Source organism: Scyliorhinus canicula, chromosome 20 (genome assembly GCF_902713615.1).
Source record: "Scyliorhinus canicula chromosome 20, sScyCan1.1, whole genome shotgun sequence".
NCBI lineage: Eukaryota > Metazoa > Chordata > Chondrichthyes > Carcharhiniformes > Scyliorhinidae > Scyliorhinus > Scyliorhinus canicula.
Window position 1 is genome coordinate 69,004,854 of NC_052165.1, and position 21,103 is coordinate 69,025,956.

Genomic DNA, 21,103 nt, shown 5'->3' on the forward strand with positions numbered 1-21,103 from the left:
CGGCGCCTGTTCGGGTAAGCTGGTACGGGAATTGAACCCGCGCTGCTGGCCTTGTTCTGCATCACACCAACTGTCCAGCCCATGAGCTAAACTAGCCCTTCCTACTATTTCCTACAGGAAGGTTTAACAAAATTGACCACTTTGAAGCCATTATGTCAAAAAAAAACACACTTTAGATCTGAAATATTTAGGAGTTGAAATTAGTCTTTGTGTTAGTGGAATGGCAGAGCACTTTACACATTGTCCAAATTTATTTTGCTTTGACTTTAAGAGAGAATTGTGCAGGGTGCGAATGATCCACCGACTTCATGCCCTTAAACTCACCCTGGTATTAACGGCAGCAGTTTATGAGAGTACAGCAATAAAAGGAAACTGTAAATTGGGGGAAAACTGAAGTAAATCCAAAAAGAGATAAGAAAGGCTGAAAGAATACCTTTGGCAAAGAGTCACGATCAGGAATGTTAAACTATCTTCACTTTTGGAAAAGCTGGCTGCCCCTTGGTGCGCTTCGAGGATCTTCGATTTCCATTTCTCATGGTGTGGAGATGCCGGCGTTGGACTAGGGTGGGCACAGTAAGAAGTCTTACAACACCAGGTTAAAGTCCAACAGGTTTGTTTCAAACACGAGCTTTCGGAGCACTGCTCCTTCCTCAGGTCAATGGTGTTGTAAAACTTCTTACCATTTCTCATGGAAACATGACTTTGTGCTTGTGGAAGTGAAGGTAGGCATGAACGTCTGCAGACATATGTCTCTGCTAAGCTGACAGTTCGTAGCGATCTTTAACCTTCATCACTGAATGACCTTTACAGATTGTTCAAAAAAATTCCTCGGCGATGACCCCCATTTCTTGTCTGCTCAAATTGGCGGAGTTAATAGTGAAATGCAACAGGGAAAAGTTGAGGAGAGAAAGCTCCAGTCAGCAGTAAAGTAATTTTCGTTCAGGTGCGTGGCGAAGCTCTGAAAAAAATATTAAATAAGTAATAAAACTAGTCACTAAGTTCAGTAAAGATCTCTTAGATGGGTTACAGGAACAATCAAAAACATAAATCAAAAAACATGTGAGAAATCAATGTAGTCCATAAATTTTATTGCTGAGAGCGCCCCTCTGCTCGAAAAGGCAAGTGATGATGTGTGATATCGCTCAGCAGAACCTTCTTGGCAACAGATAAAAGTGTTAAAAGCAAAACCAGAAATTCTGTAATCCACTATAAATCATTGCAGTTCCTGACTGAGCTCGGACCATGTCGAGCAATGAAGAGTTTTAGTGCTTCCACATTTAAAATATATATATATTCCATTTTAATCAACTTGCTGTAGATGTTTTAGTTGAGCAGCTTCTATTTTAATTCCAGGAAGTCTGATTGTTAATGATTTTTGTAAGGTTTCTCTTTGCTGTAAAATTTTAATATATTGAGCCCATAAAAGAAAAAGCATGCCCTTGGATGAGAGAGTGTCCTTTTGGGTCAAGGTCTTGAAAATATCTGGAAATTCAGGCAGTTTGCACAGAGCGAGTGGGCCCTCTGAGGGGTGCTCCTCTGCTCCCAAAGCTCTCATCAAATTACTAACTGTTATTTTACAGCAAGCATTGATTTTACAAAAAGTAAATGAGTACCCTGAAAAGATGGCCAATTGCAAAATTTTCCTCCTGGATTTCTCGCACCGGAAGTTGAAGTTAGAGCTCATCCAGTGGCCAATGTTTTTACTGCAGAAATACTCAGCTGGATTTTATGCAACGGTGAGCAGTTCTGCTCCCATCCGATTGAGGACAATAGCCAAGTCTCCAAGAGAGGGCTGGCAGCATTGTAGCCTTGGCAGCGCCACCATTAGAGGTTGTCACTGCTAAAGCTACTGGGAGAAGGAAAGGGTGCCTCTATATCAAGGTACCCTCAAAGCCAAGGCAAGTCTTTTTTCTCCTTTTGCTAGGAAGGTAGAATGGCCCTGGTAAGTGTACAGTGTGCATCTTCCAGCCATAGTACCGTAGCCACAGGGGTGACCACTGCTGCCAGGGGACCCCCTCTGTGGCCCATGGAGTGTCTATAATGGTGGGAACCCCACCCTGGGAACCCACTATAAGTTCGCCATGGGTTAATCTGCCAACACGGCAGTCACCCCTCTCCTTGCTGGTAAAATACCAGAGGTAGGGTGGGAAAATCTGAGGCATCCAGTCCTCTTTAACATGTGAGTGACATCAGAGGATTGGCAATGTTAAAACCCTGTTCATTTTATCTTCTAATAAGAATCGGTAGTCCGGTTGGTGGGCGGTGTCAAAAATACAACTTCATTATTGTTAATTACTCACTTGATAAAGAACTGAATAAAAACTTAGAAACAAAATATTCAAACAATACATAAAAAAGTTAAGCACATGGCAAAAAGCATTAAGCACAAAAATAAATCACTTTAAACACAAACAAACAAACAGATAATTCAAGAATTCAAGAACAAAGACCTTGACCATAGGGTTCTATTTTTAAGGGAATTCTTCTCTATGGTTTAACCCCTCATTTACTTTCATTGGCTTCTATGTCAGCTGAGACCTCCTGGTTTGTTCAAATGAACATCTGTTACTTAGCAGATGATTTTTTTAATCAAACATTGGACATTACTTAAGATTGACTGGTGCCTAGCAAAGCTAGCTTAGCGTCTGCATGCACAGTCTCAGGAAAAGTACTCCATATGTTTTCTCACATTTTATTATGTCTCATAGCTCGGCAGAGATCTTAAGAATTGATTAGTTGATTAGACAGAGAACAATACGTCCTCAGTGCTGATACACTGGAATACAATAATTAATTCATTATATGGGGCCTCACGGTAGCATGGTGGTTAGCATCAATGCTTCACAGCTCCAGGGTCCCAGGTTCGATTCCCGGCTGGGTCACTGTATGTGTGGAGTCTGCACGTCCTCCCCGTGTGTGCGTGGGTTTCCTCCGGGTGCTCCGGTTTCCTCCCACAGTCCAAAGATGTGCGGGTTAGGTGGATTGGCCATGCTAAATTGCCCGTAGTGTAAGGTTAATGGGGGGATTGTTGGGTTACGGGTATACGGGTTACGTGGGTTTAAGTAGGGTGATCATTGCTCGGCACAACATCGAGGGCCGAAGGGCCTGTTCTGTGCTGTACTGTTCTATGTTCTATATGAGAGACTGAGTGACATCCCACAGTCAAGACACTTTTAATATTTACCTTCATTCAGCTATATGCGTTCAAGTTGCTCCTATATGAATAAAACTATACTTTAACAGGGATGAGGGATACATTTTGCAATTAAAGACCAATGGTAGTGGTGGAGTGGGGGGGGGGGGGGGGGGGCAGGTTGGGGAGGTATTTTGAGAAATATTAATCTTGGACAAAATCAAATGGCATTTGGAAAATGATGGATGAATAAATGCAATTCAGCAATGGATTAGTTAAAATCAAATCGTGTTTCATTAACTTGATTGAATTATGTTGAAAATATCAGCGAGGGCAGTTGAAGATAATGTGATAAACAGATTTCATGAAGGGCCATATGATGGACTTGTTAGCAAAATCAAAGCTATGGGACTAAAAGGGCTTCATTATAACTTTGGATAAAATGTAGCGAGGTGGCAATTGTTTTTCAGGTTCAAAGGAAGTGACATATCCCTGGTATTAGGAACACTGGGAGTGATTCTCCCAAATGGAGTCCAAGTGTTCACCCCGTCGTGAACGCTGTCGCGTTTCACGACGGCGTGAAACGGGCACGGCGACGACCGATTCTGTCCCCCACAGGGGGCCAGAACGGCGCTGGAGCGGTTCACGCCTCTCCAGCCTCCCTTCCCGGCGCCAAATGGGCGCCACTCCAACCCACGCATGCGCAGTTCGGCCGCGCCAACCTGCGCATGCGCAGGGGACCTCTTCAGCGCGCCGATCCGGACTCAACATGGCGTCGGTGTTCGGGGGTCGGCCGCACAGGAAAGTAGGCCCGGGGTAGTAGAGGCCGGCCTGCCAATCAGTGGGCCCTGATTGCGGGTCAGACCCCATGGGAGGCCCCCCGAGGAAGGAGCCCCCCTCACCCCCCCACAGGCCGCCCCCCGACCCTTCGCGAAGAGTTCCCGCCAGCAGTGACCAGGGGTGAACGTTGCCAGCGGGACTCTCGTATCCGCGCGGCCGCTCGGCCCATCCATGCGCCAGCGCATATGCCGCCGATTCTCCGCACCTCAGATAATCCGCGCCGGCGTTGGGGCATCGTGGCGCGGTTGCAGCGATTCTCCGGCCCGGCGTGGGGCTCGGAGAATCCCCCCACTGCTTTTATTGATATATATTAATGACCCAGACTTGTGTATAAGGGTATAATTTTAAACTTTGAAAATTAAATTAGACTTGGTAACATAATTAGAAATTTGGAGAACACAGACAGACTGGTGAAATGGGCAGGCACAGCAGATATAATTTAATGCAGAGCAGTAGGAAGTGATGCGTTTTGGTAAAAATCTATGAAGAGAAGCAATGTGAACTAAATTGTACAATATTTAAGGGGTTGCAGGAACAGAGATGTTTGAAAATGTTTGAAAGCGGAAGGACAAATTGATGAGTGTTCAGAAAATGTATGGATCTTTGGCTTTACAACGGAGCGCCAAAGCAAAGAAGCTTCACTAAACCTTCATGAAACACTGATTAATCCCCAACTGGTGGATGTGTCCAATTTTTGAAATCAAGGAACAAGGCCTCAGAGAAGAAAAGGAGGATATTTACTAGAATGGTCTTCGGCTATATAGAGAGAACAGAGAAGATAGGGCTGTTCGTCTTAGGGAAGTGATAGTAAAGGAGATTTGATAGAGCTGTTGAAAATCATATGACAATTTGATATGAGTAAGTGAGGAGAAATAATTTCTGGTGGTAGAAGAACCAGAGGCCACAGATTAATGATCATTGACAAATGAGCCGGATGCAAGATGAAGAAGATTAATTCCGCGCAATGAGTGTGAGTTGTTATGATCTGTAATGCAATGGTTGGAAAGTTGGTGAAAACAGATCAATAACTTTCAAAAGGAAATTAGACAAAATGTTCAAAGTGTAAACAAATTGCAGAGCTATGGGGAAAGGTGCACAGATATCTCTTTCTGAGATCAGCTACAGATGTGATGGGCTAAATGGCTGTATCATTCTGTGATATATGAATTCTGAGGTCCGAGTTGCACTCCATACCAACCTGATAAAAGTCTCCCCCCCCGTCCTCTCTTTTTATAGGTCATATGCAGAAGGAATTGGGACAACCTCAGCCAAAGGATGTCAGGGGTGCTACAGTAATGTAAATTGTTTTTGTTTCCTCCCCCTTCCTCACTAACTTCCAGTGACACTTCTCCTAATCACATTGTTTTGCATTCCCAAATTGCCCAGCGGAGAGCTAAGTTTCCCATTGGAAACAGCATGAAGATATCTCCATCCTACCATTCTATTTGGCTCAGTGTCAATTACTCAAGCCTTGGTCACCAGGCCACCCTGGGTTTTAGGAACATAAGAATGGTCAAGGATGAGAAGAGGCCATCCTGCCTACCGAGACTGGTTTGTTGGGTAGATATTAACTCCCCTAGTCTCCAATCAACTGCATTTTAAATGCCATACGGTCTGTATTTTCTACTACCATAGTATTCTTGACATATATCATCGAAATAGCTCCTTTGTATATACAATTTTAATTAGATTTCTACTAGTTTAGACATATGGGCTGGGATTCTCCCCTATCCGGCACGGCGGGGGTCCCGGCGCAGCGGAGTGACGCCAACCACTTCTCCGCACCTTTCGGGGCTAGGCCCGCGCCAGAGTGGTTGGCGCCACGCCGACTGGCGCCAAAACCGGCGCCAACGGCCTTTGACGCCCGTCAGCCGGCGTCGGGGCTGGCCGAAAGGCCTTCGCCGGTTCACGCATGCGCCAGTGCGTCAGCTGCCGCTGATGTCACCACTGGCGCATGCGCGGTAGGGGGTTCTCTTCCTCCTCCGCCATGGTGGAGGCCGTGGCGGCGGCGGAAGAAAAAGAGTGCCCCCACGGCACTGGCCCGCCTGCGGATCGGGGGGCCCCGATTGCGGGCCTGACCACCGTGGGGGCACCCCCGGTGTCTGATCGCCCCGCGCCTCCCTCATGACCCCGGGGGCCCGCTCGCGCCGCCACCAGAGGTGGTTGAAACCACGGCGGTGGGATTGGCCTCTTAGCGGCGGGACTTCGGCCCATCGCGGGCCAGAGAATCGCCGCAGGGGGCTCACCGATTGGCTTGGAGGGCACGCCGATCAGCGCAGCGCGATTCCCGCCCCCGCCAATTCCCGGGTGGCGGGGAATTCTGGCCACGTCGGGGGCGGATTTTTGCCGGCCCCTGCCGATTCTCCGACCCTGCGGGGGGTCGGAGAATTTCGCCCATGGATTATAATCTTCATTTTATAATACTCTGGAATTATGTTTTTTGCGATTTGTTCTTGGAATGTGGACCACACAGAATTGTAGAATGGTTATAGTGCCTAATTCTTGTGTTATACACTTGGCCCATTGTGTCCATACTGGCTATCAACAAGAATAGCTCAGCTAAATCTACTCTCGCAACTTTAGCCCGTAGTCCTGCAATTTACTTCTCTTCATATCATGACCCAATTCCCTTTTGAAAGCCACAATTGAATCTGCCTCTGTCACACTCTAAGGCAATGTATTCCAGATTCTTAAAGGATGAAAATGTTTTTCCTCATGTCGCATTTGGCCTTAAATTCACCTTAAATTGTGTCCTCCGATTTTTTTTTTAAATTAAGGGGCAATTTTAGCGTGGCCAATCCACCTAACCTGCACATCTTTGGGTTGTGGGGCTGAGACCCACACAGACATGGGGAGAATGTGCAAACTCCACACGGACAGTGACCCAGGGCCGGGATTCGAACCTGGGTCCTCAGCGCCGCAGTCCCAGTGCTAACCACTGCGCCACATGCCACCCGTGTCCTCTGATTCTTGATCTTCTCCAATGGGAATAGTTTCTCCCTGCCTTCTCCGTCCTTACCCCTCATGATTTTGAACACTTTTATTAAACCTCCTCTCAAGCTTCTCTTCTCAAAGGAGAACAGCACAGACAAGGGCAGCACGGTAGCATTGTGGATAGCACAATCGCTTCACAGCTCCAGGGTCCCAGGTTCGATTCCGGCTTGGGTCACTGTCTGTGCGGAGTCTGCACATCCTCCCCGTGTGTGCGTGGGTTTTCTCCGGGTGCTCCGGTTTCCTCCCACAGTTCAAAGATGTGCAGGTTAGGTGGATTGGCCATGATAAATTGCCCTTAGTGTCCAAAATTGCCCTTAGTGTTGGGTGGGGTTACTGGGTTATGGGGATAGGGTGGAGGTGTTAACCTTGGGTAGGGTGCTCTTTCCAGGAGCCGGTGCAGACTCGATGGGCCGAATGGCCTCCTTCTTCACTGTAAATTCTATGTAAAAAAAAAAATTCTATGTAAATGCACAGGAACGCCACCGGAAGAGGCTCTGAGTGGTTTGGGAGACTTCAAAAAGAGACAAACCTCCAAGGCCCAGATGAAATGTGTCCCAGGTTGCTGAGTGAGGCAAAGGAGGAAATAGCAGGGGTGCTGGCAATAATTTTCAGTTCCTCTCTGGCCACAGGAGAGGTGCCAGAGGACTGGTGGATAGCCAATATGGTACCATTATTCAAGAAGGGAGAAAGGGATAAACCAGGAAGCTACAGGCCAGTCAGTCTCACTGCAGTGGTGGGAGCAATTCAGAGAGATAGAAATAATTTACATTTGGAGAGGCAAGGATTAATCAAGAACAGTCAGCATGTGTTTGTTAAAGGAAGGTCTTGTCTGATTAACTTGGTTGAATTTTTCGAAGAGGTGACCAGGTGTGTAGATGAGGGAAATATATTTGACGTAGTCTACTTGGACTTCAGCAATGCTTTTGATACGGTCCCATATGGGAGACTGATCCTATGGGATCCAAGGAAATTTGGCAAATCGGATGCAAAATTGGCTGAGTGGCAGGAAGCAGAGGGTGATAGTTGAGGAATGTTTTTCTGATTGGAAGCCTTTGTCAGTGGGGTCCTGCAAGGATCAGTACTGTGGCCCTTGCTGTTTATATAAATGATTTAGATTTGAATGTAGGAGGGCTGATCAGTAAGTTTGCGGATGATTCAAATATTGGTGGGGTGGTAAATAGTGAGGAGAATAGCCTTTGATTTCAGGGGGACATAGATGGGCTGGTCAGATAGGCTGATTCATGGCAAATGGAATTCAATCAGGATAAGTGTGAGGTGATATCCTTGGGTAGCACAAACAATGTAAGGGAATACATGATAAACAGCAGGAACCTGGGCAGCACCGAGGATTAGAAGGACCTTGGTGTGCATGAACACCAGTCTCTTAAGTTAGCAGAGCAGGTGGATACAGTGGTTAAGAAGGCCAATGGTATACTTGCCTTTATTAGCCAAGGCAGAGAGTTTAAGAGCAGGAAGGTTATGCCTGAACTGTAGAGTATTGTGTGCAGTTCTGGGATCCACATTATAGGAGGAACGTGAAAGCACTGGAATGGGTGCAGAGATTTACCAGAATGTTGCCTGGGCTGGAGGGTTTTAGTTATGAAGTGAGATTGGATAGACTGGGGTTGTTTTTCTCGGAGCAGAGGAGACTGAGGGGGGACATGATTGAGATGTACAAAATTATGAGGGTCAGAGATAGTGTAGATGGGAAGATATATTTCTCCTTGGTGGAAGGGTCAATGACCAAGGGGGCATAGATTTAAGGTAAGGGGCAGGAGGATTAGAGGGGATGTGAGGAAAAACATTTTTACCCAGAGCGTGGTGGGAGTTTGGAACTCGCTGCCTGAAAGAGTGGTGGAGTCAGAGACACTCTTAACATTTAAGAAGTATTTAGATGTGCATTTGCGATCCCAGGGCATACAAGCTATGGACCAAGTGCTGGAAAATGGGATTAGAATAAGTCAGGCGATTGTTTTTGAACAGTGCGGACACAATGGGCCTTCACTTACAGCACTGTGAATTTAGTAGTGTAGTATGGGCAGCATGGTAGCACAAGTGGATAGCACTGTGGTTTCACAGCGCCAGGGTCCCAGGTTCGATTCCCCACTGGGTCACTCTCTGTGCGGAGTCTGCACGTTCTCCCCGTGTCTGCATGAGTGCTCCGGTTTCCTCCCACAGTCCAAAGACGTGCAGGTTAGGTGGATTGGCCATGCTAAATTGCCCTTAGTGTCCAAAAAGGTTAGGAGGGGGTTATTGGGTTACGGGATTGGGTGGAAGTGAGGGCTTGGGTGGGTCAGTGCAGATTCGATGGGCTGAATGGCCTCCTTCTGCACTGTATGTTCTATGTACCCTGGGAATCTGCAGTCTCTCTTTAATGTGCAAATTTGTTAAAACGTGATCCCATCCATAATGCAATCTCACAAGACGTTGTGAGCTGGCTAGATCCTGGGAGTGGGACTCCCGGGTTTGATCAGCCAAGCTGCGCCACAGCGAGCTATTTTCGGGCACAGTGTGGCTGTAAAATCACGCCCTTGCTTTCCGTATTTAGATAATTTATGAGAAATTGCAAACATGCAGTCACTGACTTTTGCAATATTCCATGCTATAATCTTACCACCCTCACCCATCCCTGCCACAGTCTGATAAAATACCCACTCACCAGCACACTCTGCTTCCTAACATTTAATCATCAATCCAAACTTCACCCTGGATCCCATGGCTTGCATTTTACTTGGAGCGCTTTTGTTAATGCTCGTACAGTGGTTAGCACTGCTGCTTCACAGCGCCAGGGACCCGGGTTTAATTCCAGATTTGGGTGACTGTATGTTCTGTGTGGGTTTCCACCGGGTGCTCTGGTTTCTTCGCACTGTCCAAGAAGTGCAAGTTAGGTGAATTGGCCATGCTAAATTGCCCCTAAATGTCCAAAGGTTAGGTGGGGTTACGGGGATAGGCTGGGGGATGGGCCTATGTAGGGTGCTCTTTCAGAGGGTTGATACAGACCTGATGGACCAAATGGCCTCCTTCCGCACTGTAGGGATTCTCTGATTCTAAATACGTTTTTAATTTTAAAAAACATCATAGTCAAAGTTTAAATGGGAGGTTAAGAATAACAACTTTACACACAGTTTGACCAGAATGTAAATTATCGTCAGAAACTATAGTTGAAGAAGAATTAATATTTTTTTGTGAAGAGTGATAGGTATGTGGAGTGAATTTAGGCACTTTTGGAGAAAGATACCAAGGTAGAGTTGCTGGCTGAATGGCCATTAGTAATTCTAACTCTGGAACACACATTTTAAAATCAAGGTCAACGCTATTGAACGCTATTTGCTTAAATCTGTAGATGATCTCCATGTGATGAACTAAATAGCTGTGTCATGCCCCATTTTATATGGTCACAACATATCGCCAACTATATGGGGTTTGTGGGTCATATCACTTATAGGCCCAAATCACTTAAACGTGGATGCAAAGATATTGGCGAAGGTACTGGCAGGTAGGCTAGAGGAGTGCCTCCTGAAGGTAATGGGTGAAGATCAGATGGGGTTTGTGAGAGGGAGGCAGCTCTTTTCGAACATTAGGAGGGTACTGAACGTGGTTATCGCACAGGCGGAGGGGAAGGAAACAGAGGTGGTTGTGGCATTGGACGCCGAGAGAGCAGTTTGACCGGGTACAATGGGGTTACTTGATGGCAGTTCTGGAGCGGTTTGGAATTGGACCCAGATTTGTGGACTGGGAAAGCTATTATATAAGGAGCCGAGGGCCAGTGTCCGCACAAATAACATCAGCTCAGAATACTTTCCTCTCCACCATGGGACGAGACAGGGATGTCCAATGTCTCTCTTGCTGTTTGCACTCGCGATTGAGCCGTTGGCCATCGCGTTAAGAAGTTCGGGGATATGGAAAGGGATAGTGCGATGTGGGATAGAGCGTAGGGTGTCCTTATATGCCGATGACTTGTTATTATACGTGTCGGAACCGAGTGTATCAATAGGGGAAATACTGGAGTTGCTTTGGGTGATCGCGTCTTTCTCGGGGTATAAATTACATCTAGATAAGAGTGAATATTTTGTGGTGTCTCGGCCAGGGATGGGGGGGGCTGCCATTCCATAGGGCAGGGACTCAATTTAGATACCTGAGGGTGAAGGTTGCTCGGAATTGGGGGGGGGGGGGGGGGGGGGGGGGGGAGCTCCGTAGGGACCTTTCTAGTTTGGTGGGGAGGGTGAAAGCTGATCTGGCAAGGTGGGATGGTCTCCCTCTGTCACTGGCGGGTTGGATACAGGCAGTTAAATTCAATCTGCTGCCGCAATTCCTGTTTATATTCCAATGCCTGCCGATTTTCCTGTCAAAGGCTTTTTTTTAGAGAGATTGAAGGGACGATTACCTCGTTCATATGGGGAGGGAAAGTGGCCAGAATTAGAAAGGTGCTACTACAGAGAGGAAGGCAGGCAGGGGGTTTGGGTCTCCCGAACCTGGTGTATTATTACTGGGCAGCGAATGTGGAGAAGATCCGGAGCTGGGTCAGAGGGGTTGACTCCCAATGGTCAGAAACGAGGAGAATTTGTGCCGGGGGTCGGGCTTAAAGGTGCTAGCAACAGCGCCGTTCCCCCGGGGAGATACTCAGGGAGTCTGGTAATAATAGCTTCGTTGAGAATTTGGAGACAGTTTCGCCAACACCGGGTTGGGGGCAGGGTCAAGGAAAATGCTGATTCGGGGGAACTACAGATTTGAGCCAGGGAAGTGGGATGGAAATTTTCGGAGATGGGAGGAGAAAAGAATTGGGACACTAAAAGGTTTGTCTGCACTGTATGTTCTATGTTTTATTTGTTTCTTGGGGGTCGGTTTGCGGGATTCAAGGAGCTGGGGGCTGGAGCAGTGAAAATACATGCAGGTTCGAGACTTTGCGAGAAAAGAGATACAGAGCTTCCCAGTAGAGCCGGCTTCGACATTGCTGGAGGAGGTGCTGATGACAGGGGGACTGGGGAAGGAGGTAGTATCGGCGGTTTATAGGTCTATTTTGGGGGAGGAGAAGGCACCGCTGGAAGGGATCAAGGCAAAGTGGGAGGAAGAGTTGGAAGAGGGTATGGGGAGGAGTTCTGGTGGGAGGTGCTCAGGTGGGTGAATGTTTCCACCTCGTGTGCGAGGTTGGGGCTGATACAGCTGAAGGTGGTGTATAAATGTGGAAGTCAACACAGTATATATCGTGGAATTCATTGCCGCGGAGTGCAGTGGAGGCCGGGACGCTAAATGGCTTCAAGGCAGAGATAGATAAATTCTTGATGTCGCGAGGAATTAAGGGCTACGGGGAGAATGCTGGTAGGTGGAATTGAAATGCCCATCAGCCATGATTGAATGGCGGAGTGGACTCGATGGGCCGAATGGCCTTACTTCCACTCCTATGTCTTATGGTCTTATATATGGTGTATTACGGTAAGGCCCCTGTACTAAAGGTACAGGGGTAGATCCCTGCCTACTGGCTCCGCCCAGGCGGCAGAGTATAAATATGTGGGCTCTCCGAGCTGCAGCCATTTCGGCAGCAGCTGCAGAAGGCTACACATCTCTGTGTAATAAAGCCTCGATTACACTCTACTTTCGTCTTGTTGTAATTGATAGTACATCAATTTATTATGCAGAGAATTTAAAACAATGGATCACCGCATCAAGCCTGATCGCCTGCAGCTGCACCCTCAAGCAGACAACGCCAAGTCGGCCTTCGTACTTTGGCTAGCCTGCTTCGAGGCATACATCGGATTGGCGACAAAACCACCCTCAGAGGCACAGAAGCTCCAGATCCTTTACATGCGCCTGAGCTCACTGATCAATGGTCGGTTTCCTTCATGTTCAACAACACACAGCGGGGCAAGATCAAAATTGATAAGATCTTGAGGTGGAGGATCGAGCTCGCTACCTACAATTACGAGATTTTGTATTGCCCCGATACAACGAGTCCCCTGATGCCCTATCCCGAGGTACATGTGCCAGCGCACCAGTGGACCGACTCCGGACCCTGCACGATGACCTCTGCCACCCAGGGATCACCGTTTCTTTTCACTTCATAAAAGCCCGCAACCTAGCCTACTCTATCGAGGAAGTCAGGGCTATCACTAGAGACTGCCAGGTCTGCGGGTAGTGTAAACCGCACTTCTACCGGCCAGACTGAGTGCACCTGGTGAAGGCCTCCGGCCCCTTTGAACGCCTCAGCGTGGATTTCAAAGGGTCCCTCCCCTCCACCGACCGAAACACGTACTTCCTTAACGTGGTCGAGGAATACTCCAGATTCCCCTTCGCCATCCCATGCCCCGATATGACGTCTGCCACCGTCATCAAAGCCCTAAACACCATCTTCGCCCTGTTCGGTTTCCCCAATTATGTCCACAGCGGCCGGGAATCCTCATTTATGAGTGATGAGCTGCGCCAGTACCTGCTCAGCAGGGGCATCGCCTTGAGCAGGATGAGCAGCTACAAACCCCGGGGAAACGGGCTGGTGGAGCGGGAGAATGAGACAGTCTGGAGGGCAGTCCAGCTGGCCCTACGGTCCTGAAATCTCCCGGCCTCCCGCCGGCAGCAGGTCCTCCCCGACGCTCTTCACTCCATTCGATCGCTCCTTCGTAGTGCGACTAACGAAACACCCCATGAACGTCTCTTTGCCTTCCCCAGGAAGTCCACCTCCAGGGTTTCGCTCCCAACGTGGCTGGCCGCTCCAGGACCTGTTCTCCGTAAGCACGTGCGGCTCCACAAGGCGGACCTGTTGGTTGAGAGGGTACAGCTACTTCACGCAAACCCACAGTCTCCCTCAGGGACCTGGCGCCAGCTGGGTCCCCACAACCCCCCCCCCCCCCCCCCCACCCCCGTCTGTCCCGGCACCACCACCCATCCCCCCAGCGCACCCCACCACAGCCCCCGCTCCAGAACGATTCGTCCTCCCCTTCGTCCCACCCGGTGATGAAGATGAAGCCAACACGCTCCCAGAGTCACGGACGCCCGAACCGACCCATGCATCGCCACCGGGACTGCGGCACTCGCAACGACGGAACAAGGCGCCCGATCGTCTGAATTTGTAAACTTTTTCTAAAACGTTAAACAGCTGCATGTAAATAGCCTTCCACCATTACCTGCTGGACTCTTTTTTAACAGGGGGTGAATGTGGTAGTCACCACTGTTGTATTGTATATATCATATATAAGGTGTATTACGGTAAGGCCCCTGTATTACAGGTACAGGGTAGTTCCCTGCCTGCTGGCTCCGCCCAGTAGGCAGAGTATAAATGTGTGGGCTCTCCGAGCTGCAGCCATTTCGGTAGCAGCTGCGGGAGGCTACACATCTCTGTGTAATAAAGCCTCGATTACTCTCTACTCTCGTCTCATCGTAATTGATAGTGCATCAATGGAGTACACCTTACAAGGGCCAGGATGAGCCGGCTCTTTGTGGGGTAGAAGATGTGTGTGAGGGGCGGGGGCCTCCGCAATCCACATTCATATGTTTTGGTCCATTCCAAGCTGGAACCGGGTCCTCGGGAGGCGGTGGGCGGGATTCTCTGATCCTGAGGCTACAATGGCGTCAACAGGCCCCTAGAAGCAGTGATCCTGCGCCTCACAGGGGGCCAGCATGACACTGGAGCGACTCACGCAGCTCTAGCTGCGGAGACTGGTGTCAGAACAAGCTGGCAGGACTCAGCCTACCTTGGCGGCCACTTGGACCATCATGCGCGGAGAATCGCCGACTGGCGCTGCACCGGCCCCAATTGCATTGATTCTCCGGTCGCCGCAGAATCAGCGGACCGTCGGCGGAGGGTGAATTGGGCCCCCCTCCCGGCGATTCCCCGACCCAGTCCAGGCTTGGAGAATCCCGGCCCACATTCGGGGTGTCGGACCAGCCGGGGTTGGAAACGGGTGCGGAGGCAGATGTTGCAGCCTTCACCTCATTGATCGCCCGAAGGCGGATCCTGTTAGGGTGGAGATCAACCTCTCCATCAGAACTCAGAAATTAAATACTATTTTTTACCTGAGAGCGAAGGGTAGATCCTGGCCCTATAAGAGTGCGTTTTTCAGAAGCATTCCTGCCATCCATGGTGCTGCACTTGCCAGAAGTGCAAATCAGGAAATGGGGTAGCTACAACCTATAATTTTGTTCTGCCCGTCACAGATTACTGGTTTGGAATGTTCTTTCCCAATGGTTGCAGATCCAGTTTGCAATTCCAAAATTTACGCTATAGGCTTTTTATTAAAAAACCCAATATTTTTTCTGAAAAGGCAGAAAAAGACAATTTAAAACCAGGAACCTGAGATCTGTGCCTCAGGATGAATGGTAATTATAGAAAAGCTATTTTAATCACATGCACAGCAACTTAAGTTTGGGTGAGATTTTCCTGCCATTCCTCGGGATCTGGAGGTCCCACCGACGGTGACCCATCCTGGTAGCGGAGGGTGTGATCAGTGGGAAACCCCATTGACAAGCGGAAGTGGAAGAGCCCACCTTCGGTCAATGATGGGCCATCGCTACAGAATACGCTGTCGGGAGTGGGGGAGGGGGGATGGGGGAGAAGGTAGAAATCCCTCACATGGATGGAATGAGCTCATTTGTGTGATTTTAAAAAAAGTATTCCTGGTAATATTAGCCGGAATTCTCCGGCCGTTGCGATTCACTTCTCCCGCCAGGCGCGCGCACCTGCCGGTTTCCCGGTGGCATGGAATAGCTTCAATGGAAAATCCCATTGACAAGTGGTGGGAGGAGAGAATCCCATCACCAGCGAATGGCACAACAGAATTAGCAGAGAACAGGTCCAGTACTGATAGAGCAGAAAGAAGCGCACCGCCAGAACACTTGACCTTATTTTCGACCCAGGGGAAGAGCAGTGACATTGGCTGGAATTTTCATAGAACCCCTACAATAAGCTCGCATACAAAATAGGAGCACCTTACCTAGGCCCGTTTCCCCTGGCCTATTCCTGTAACCTAACTTGTACATCACTGGACACTCGGGGTGCTCTTTCAGAGGGTCGGGGCAGGCTCGATGGGCCAAATGGCCTTGTTCTGCGCTGGAGGAATTCTATGGTTCAACGGTTCTCACGGCAGATGGGAGTGAGGAATTCAAAACACAAACACAAACAGCCACAATCTTACTGAACGGCAGAGAAGGCTCGAGGGGCTCCTATTTTGTGTCCTTGTATGCATGCTTATTTCTACTCTCTCAGTACTGGACCTGTTCTCTGCTTATTCTGTTGCTCCCTGCAAGCTACTGATGAAAAAATAGGCTCTCAAAAATAACTCTCAAACAACATTGATGCAGAAGATTCTGAGCTTTTTAAAAAAAGATTGACATTTTTCAAATATTTCTTTCATATTTGTATCTCGTTTCTTTCTCACTGATGATATTTGTGGCTTCCCCAATGGCTTAATGGGTGAGAGCCCTGCCCAGTGTACTACATTAATGGGACGGTCCAACACAGCAGTGGGGGATATCACAGTTGACGATTCCACCCTTGGGTCAGGAAGAGGAAAAATCCACAACATCCTCTTCTTGATTACAATATGGCTTCTGCTGCCAAATTGTGCACATGAACACATCAAGTTAATGTGGGATCATTAGGTTCAGTTGTGATGTCTTCCAAAGGAAAGGGTTCTTTTTAAGCCTCGTAATACTCCTCTGCATTCTGCATCAATTAAATCCACTGTTAATAAATGCAGTGAGTAATTACAAGTTATTTGTTTAAAATGTTAACTGACCGATTCCAGGGCAGTTCTTACGAAATATTGTCGGGGTTATGGTCCTGGTTTGGCACCCCATAGAACATGGGGGCCAATTCCTTTGATAAATTGCTTATTGTCTCAAATGAATATGCAGAATTACTGCAAGTATTAAACTGTCTAGTCTGAATGTCCCGCTTACGAGACAATGCACCTCTTTAAAAAAAATGCACAATAGTTTAAAGGTAAATAACCAGTATTTCTGGCATCCGCGTCAGTTCGAACACTTAAAGACATCTGTAAAATATAACACCGCACCTTAAACCTCCTTACTTGCCTCGTATTTGGAACTTTTTGCTTTTTTCCATTCCCCGTAAATATGAAACCAATTTATTCCTAGCTTTTCACAAATGTGCCTTCTGATGTAAAAGGCATGTCTAATTCAGATAAGGGCTCCGCTTTTGTGTGAAACCTACTGTGTAGTAACTCTTGTTCCCAGGTACCTGCTGCTGTTTGTCTTTAATCGGCAGGAGATGCGTGTCTGCAAATTGAAGTTGGGTCGACAGATGTTTAGAATTGTGAAAGAAAAAGAAATCGTGCCAAATGTGTTTTAGTCTGGCCTCTGATGTACAATATTACTTGCAGCATCTTTCATTAACCCCCTGATAATCGAGTCATTGGGCACAATCCTGTGTCCTTCCCTGTGGCGCATTTGGTGGCATTTCTTCGGATGGGTGAGGAGCCTGTCACCTTCCCACCTCCACCTCGATTAAGGTGGTGGCGGAAAGGCCTGTGGATGGCCTTCCCACCCCACCTCCAATTGAGGCCCTTAAGTGGGCAATTAATACCCATCATCCAGCCATCACTGGCATTAACCAAACAGCGGGACGAGGCTCACCATGCAGGGAGCATGGTGAACAACCTATGCTGGGGATCTGATTGAGAGACCTGGCATTGGGAAGGTAGGGACCATTGAGAACCACCTCCCAATCCTCCTCCAGAATCCCCACTTCCCCCAGCTCCCACCATCCCGTACTTACTTGTGGTCTGGAATCCAGTGATGATCCTCGGCCTTGGATGAGTGTCATACCCGCAGCAACCATCGCCTCCTCAGTGGTGCGGCTGTTCATTAGAGGTGCCAGCCTTTGATTGGCAGGCAGGACTTCCGCCCCTGGGGTTCTTGATCTCAGCTGAAGGTCCATCGCTGACCTGCCATGGGCCTGGCTGCCATAGGTTGTGATTGCCCTTTAGGTAAAGAGGCGACACTGGGTTCTCACTGGCTCTCCAACCAATGGCCAAGAGCCCGGACTTCCCCTCCCTGCGCTTCACACACATTATTGATCGTAATTTCTCTGAATGTGTTTACTGTGTAAAGAATCAAACTATCCCCTTTCTTGATTTAATATTTTCCTTTGCAATTTCAAGAGGATTCAAGAATAGATGTTTTTAGTCGCTAGTGCCGGTGGATTGGATGTGACTAAAATTGTGAGTAACAACTTTGAAATACTGCAGGGGCTCAGGGATGAGCAAGAGGGGTGGAGTAGAATCATACAGCACAGAAAGTGTTCACACTATCCATTGTGTCTGCGCCGGCATTTTGAAAGAGCTATCCAATTAGATTCACTGACTTGCTCTTTCCCCATAACCCTTTACTCTTCAAGAAAATATCCATTTCCGACTTGGGAGTTGGTGCTAAATTTCATCCACCACTTCAAGCTCTGCAGTCCGGATCAAAACCGAGTGCACTGATTTTTAGTATTGAATCCTGGAGATGAAAACAAAAGCTGGTCTCATCCCTGATGATACCTGGGTGGCAGCTCAAGCTCACAAATGTGACTCAGTGTCCATTTTCCAATGGTCGATACCTGGGGAGGCTTCTAGGCATAGGCTGTCATACCTCAGGGATTGCAGCGGTTCAAGAAGGCAGCCCACCACCATCTTCTGGCGGGCAACTAAGAATGCACAATAAATGCTGACCTAACCAGCATCGCCAACATCCCGTAAAATTAATTTTTTTTAAAATACGTCTCTTCATCCCACCTCCCACAAGGACCTAGTTGGGTAGAGCCAAAAGGATCCTAACATGTGTCATGTGAGAGTACCTTTAAGAAATGGATGTTTAAGCAATGTATCTTTAAGAAAATAGTGATGTCAGAGAGTGGGTGGAGCTGAGCTCAGTTCGGCCATTTTGAAGTTAGTTCTGGGTTTTTAGTTTTTGTTTGAAGAAAGCTTTGTTGTGGCTGTGAGCTGCATTGCTGGTGATCTCTGCCATGAAGGACTATCTCTTAATCCTTTGGTGAAATTGGAATTGTAAAAAGGTCTCAGTATTGAATATAAATCTAATGTGCTTCTGTTTGAAGGATTTGTTAAGTCTTTTGGATGTGTAAAGGAACAGTTTGCAGGATTGGGTAGTGTTGTATTATTTTCGGGGTTATCTTTGAAGTAAGGGGTGTTAAGAGATCCAATGTTTATTTGAAAGGTTAATTTAAGTTCATGGAATAAACATTGTTTTGTTTTAAAAACCATGTGTCCATAATTGTAATACTACACCTGGGGTCCAAGCCGTGTGCTACAAAAGCAACAATCCATTAAAGGTGGGGGGTTGGTTGAACGCCATGATACATTTTGGTGTTCTGAAAACACGTCTCCCATAACAACTGGGGGCTCGAGGGGGATAGATGGATATATCCATTGGATTGGCTTTTGTGAACTTAAAGACAATGAAGGATTGTTGCTTTTCCGGTGTGGTATTTTTGTTTAAGTGGGGAGAGTGTTGTGAACAATGGCTCTTTCGGAGGCTCAGATGTTTTTGGCGGTGGACACGGTAACACGTGATATCTTACTGACAGAGACTAAAAAAAGACTGTTAGGTTTGGCAAAAGCATTGCAGTTAACACTGTCTAGCAAAATACGAAAAGATGAGGTACTTAATGCGGTATCTGCGCATTTACGTTTGCCTGTGATACATTCTAACTCATTAGATATGGCAAAGCTCCAGTTGCAGATTAAGCAATTTGAACATGAAAAAGAATTAAAGCAACTTGAACATGAAAAAGAATTAAAGCAGCTTGAATATGCAATGAAAGAAAAACAAAGAGATAGAGATAGAGAGGAAAAAGAAAGAAGAGAGAAGAAAGAAACAAAGAAAGAGATAGAGAGGAAAGGGAAAAAGAGAGAGAGTATGAATTTCTGAAAATGGCTCTGAAACATGAAAATCAGTTAAAATTGGCAGACGCAAAGGGACACGTACAGTTGGAGGAGATGGATGAGGATAATGAGACTGAGCGTCATAGTCGAAGACGTGGTGGGGATCTATTTAAATATGTCCAAGCATTGCCAAGGTTTGATGAGAAGGAGGTAGAAGCCTTTTTCATTTCATTTGAGAAGGTAGCTAAACAAATGATATGGCCAAAGGACATGTGGATTTTACTGATTCAAACAAAGTTGGTAGGTAGGGCTAGTGAAGTGTTTGCATCACTACCAGAGGAGGTACCTGGAACGTATGAGGTGAAGAAATCCATCTTAAGTGCACATGAGCTAGTGCCTGAAGCTTATAGACAAAGGTTTAGAAATTTAAGGAAAGAATTTAGTCAAACATACATGGAGTTTGAAAGGCTCAAACAGAGTAATTTTGATAGATGGATAAGGGCTTTGAAAATAGACCAAGCGTTTGAAGCTCTCAGAGAAATTATACTTTTGGAGGAGTTTAAAAATTCAATTCCTGATGTAGTGAGAACTCATTTGGAAGAATAGAGGGTTAAAACTGCGAGATTAGCAACAGAAATGGCAGATGATTATGAATTAGTTCATAAATCAAGGATTGGTTTCCGACATCAGTTTCAGCCGGTGAGGGATAGAAACTGGGGACATGAGAAATACTCAAGTGGTAACGGTAAAGGTGATCTGATGGGAGACAATAAAGAGAGTGTACCTCAGATTAAAAAAGAAATCCAGGAGGGTGGAAAATAAATGAAAAGTTTCAAATGTTTTCACTGTAATAAATTAGGCCATGTAAAGTCACAGTGTTGGTGGTTGAAGAAAAGCACTGGGAAGGCTGATGTGGTAAAACAGGAGAAGACAATGGGATTTGTTAGAGTGGTAAAGGAAAGCCCAAGTGAAGCGAAGGAGGTGCAAAAATTGTACAGCGTGGTCAAGAATTAATTGTTAAGAAGGTGCCAGATGTCTTTAAAGAATTTACTTGTGTGGGTAAGGTTTACTCATGTGTATCAGGAGGAGCAGGTAAAGAAGTCACAATTTTAAGAGATACAGAGCTAGCTAATCTTTAATGGTAAGAGATGAGGAATTATATCGTTTGGGAAGAATGTTGCCAGAAAAGGTGGTGATATGTGGAATTCAGGGTGAGAAGAGTAGCATTCCATTATATAAGGTAAGGTTGGAAAGTCCAGTGAAGAGTGGTGAAGTGGTAGTAGGAGTAATAGAGAAACTATCTTGT

At 47.1% G+C, this 21,103-nt stretch overlaps 1 protein-coding gene and 1 long non-coding RNA gene across 6 annotated transcripts in view; one reads left to right on the forward strand and one right to left on the reverse strand.

Moving 5' to 3' along the window:
• The window catches only part of LOC119954733 (A disintegrin and metalloproteinase with thrombospondin motifs 20-like), a 469,933-nt gene that overhangs the window by 337,585 nt on the left and 111,245 nt on the right, over positions 1-21,103 (forward strand). The window lies entirely within an intron of this gene.
• LOC119954734 overlaps positions 1-21,103 on the reverse strand; it is a 117,911-nt gene that overhangs the window by 22,339 nt on the left and 74,469 nt on the right. For 4 of the 5 annotated variants that reach the window (XR_005458310.1, XR_005458306.1, XR_005458307.1 and 1 more), the window contains one exon: positions 434-958. This is a non-coding gene — a long non-coding RNA (uncharacterized LOC119954734). Of the gene's footprint in view, positions 1-433; positions 959-14,968; positions 15,209-21,103 lie in introns of all 5 variants that reach the window. The other variant, XR_005458308.1, reaches the window with a different exon arrangement.